General features: G+C 42.1%; 1 long non-coding RNA gene across 3 annotated transcripts; it reads left to right on the forward strand.

The window, feature by feature from the left end:
• Positions 1-480: 480 nt before the first annotated feature.
• Positions 481-1,552, forward strand: LOC103712801 (uncharacterized). Of its 3 annotated transcripts, none has more exons than XR_005508702.3 (3): positions 481-906; positions 994-1,168; positions 1,316-1,552. It is a non-coding gene; the product is annotated as an uncharacterized LOC103712801 (long non-coding RNA). The 3 variants fall into 3 exon arrangements; XR_016395714.1 differs by having other exon boundaries at positions 529-705; positions 797-1,168; XR_016395713.1 differs by having other exon boundaries at positions 524-1,168.
• The last annotated feature ends 842 nt before the right edge of the window (positions 1,553-2,394 follow it).

A 2,394-nucleotide genomic window follows, 5' to 3' on the forward strand; every position in this document is an offset into this window, starting at 1 on the left:
GTATGATAGCTTTGCCTCATTTCCTCCATCTCTATATGATAGCTCAGCCTCATCTCCTTTATCTCTGTATGATGGCTCTGCCTCATTTTCTTCCACTACAACAAAAGCAGTCTTTGCTGACATTTATATGCCGACACTATATAGAAGCGTCGGTAATTTTAGCTCTAGCGCCAAAATTTACCAATACTTCTAAGTAACGTCGGCAGATATGGAACTACAACGATGCTAATTAGCGTCATGCAAAGTATGATGCTTATTAACATTATCGAGAGCCGAATAGAGAAGGAAGGACTTAGACAATACTTAAAAGCGTCGTCCAAGTCTAAAGTGAGCCACGCTTATAGGCCTAATCCTCTCCAATTTAATTCTCCCCTAATTGCAAACTAAGATGACGTTTTAGAAAACATCATCGGAGGCCAATCGCGCTCCCCCACCCCTCATAAATCCCTATTCGTGTCCGATCCCAACCCCCCCTTTCTCACCGATCCCAACCCCGTTCCCTCCCCCCCCCCCCCCCCCCCCCCATCCAAAAAACAAAATCCCTAACCCCTCGGCCCCCATCATCCCAATCCCCCTTCCTCCCCGATCCCAACCCCCCCTTCCGCCGCCGCCGCCATCTGAAAGTGGAATCCCTCTCTAATCGCTCTCAGCTCTCCCGTCGGTGGTCGGCCGGCCGGCTAGTCTCTCTCCTCGGCTGTTACCGAGGTCTGTTATCTCTCTCTCTCTTCCCCAAAACCCTCGCCATAGATCTCGTTTCGTAGCGCTTCTCTCAAGAAAACCACCACCACTCTCCCAGATCTCCGCCGTCGCCTTTGCGTTTTGAAGTGGAATCCCTCTCTAATCGCTCTCAGCTCTCCCGTTGGTGGTCGGCCGGCTGGCCAATCTCTCTCCTCGGCTGTTAACAAGGTTCGTTCTCTCTCTCTCTCTCTCTCTCTCTCTCTCTCTTCCCCAAAATCCTCACCATAGATCTCATTTCGTGGCGCTTCTCCGAAGAAAACCACCACCACTCTGTTCCCAGATCTCCGAAAGCATCCGCCAAAAGGTGAGCTTTTCCCTCTTAGTTTTCTCTGCCATCGTTTCATCTCTTCTCTGGCTACGGTGGAAGGAAGCGTGGAACCAGAGAGAAGGAAGAGGAGACCAGAGCCCGGCTACGGTGAAACGATCCGAGGTAGGCTTATCTGCCTCTCTTTTTCCCTTCTCTTCTCAGTTTCGCGATCTGGTATTGTAGATGATATTTAGGTTATCGATGGCTGATTTGTATGATTTAGGTTGGTATAGCACTGATCTGTTGATGGTTTGGGGTTTTGGGTTTCAGGAAGCCGCATTTTGGTTTGATTAGATGGACTGCAGCGTGGAAGATTGCAAAGAAGCTACTGCAGCCGAGTGCTTTCTGTATCATTTCTACTGTAATTTTTAATTTGTAATTTATAAGTATACTTCCTGTGTTATTTCTATTGTAAAACAAAAATCACATAAATTATGCATATGTTGTAATATATTATAATTTGTAAAAAAAATCAATAAATAAGCATCTATTCTTCTTTTTGTGTTATTTTTATTTATTTATTTATTTATTTATTTTTGTTATCTATCTTATGCTATTAGAAGAACCAGAATCAGAAGAAACCTGTAATAGAGAATGAAAATTGGATTTTTTTTACAATTAATTTTGTTAATCTCTCTCTAACGATGCTTATAAAGTCCTGTGCTATCCGGTTTTCTTATTATTTTTTTTTAAAAAACTCTAACGACGCTTTAAAGCATCGGCAAACTCCAAAACGGGCCAACACTCCAAAGCGTCGGTAAAAAAAATTTCCATCCCCACCCATACGATGCTTTTGGAAGCGTCGGCGTCAAAATTACCAACGCTTATAAGCATCGGTAGAGGCGTTAAAAAGCGTCGGAATAGTCTATTTTTTCTAGAGTGTCCATATCTGAATGATAGCTCTGCCTCATCTCCTCAATCTCTATATGATTGCTCTGTCTCATTTCCTTCATCGCTGCCTTCAGACTACAAACTTCTGCAGGGCTACTACTTTGTTTGACATCTTGGGTATATTTGCTCACTGCAAACAACTAAGGCCCTGTTTGGGGGAGCTGTTGGCAGTAGAGCTGTTGGAAGTAGAGCTGTTGGAAGTAGAGCTGTCTGAAGTAGAGCTGTTATAAAAAGCTGTTTGCTGTTTGGTAACTACATTCGTAAAGTGCTATGGTACTTTGTTTTGTGTTTGGTAAACAAACTGAGAAAGTACTTTTGTATGACAAAATTACCATAAAGGACATTGCATAGTATTATACAACATAACATAATAAAACATAACATAAATTAATACATAAATATACGATATAGTATAATATTATTGTAATATAAAATAATATTATGTTAATATAGCATAA

The sequence above is a fragment of the Phoenix dactylifera genome, chromosome 6, assembly GCF_051530095.1.
Source record: "Phoenix dactylifera cultivar Ajwa chromosome 6, Ajwa_hap1_PhDact_Kaust_v1.1, whole genome shotgun sequence".
Taxonomy (NCBI): domain Eukaryota; kingdom Viridiplantae; phylum Streptophyta; class Magnoliopsida; order Arecales; family Arecaceae; genus Phoenix; species Phoenix dactylifera.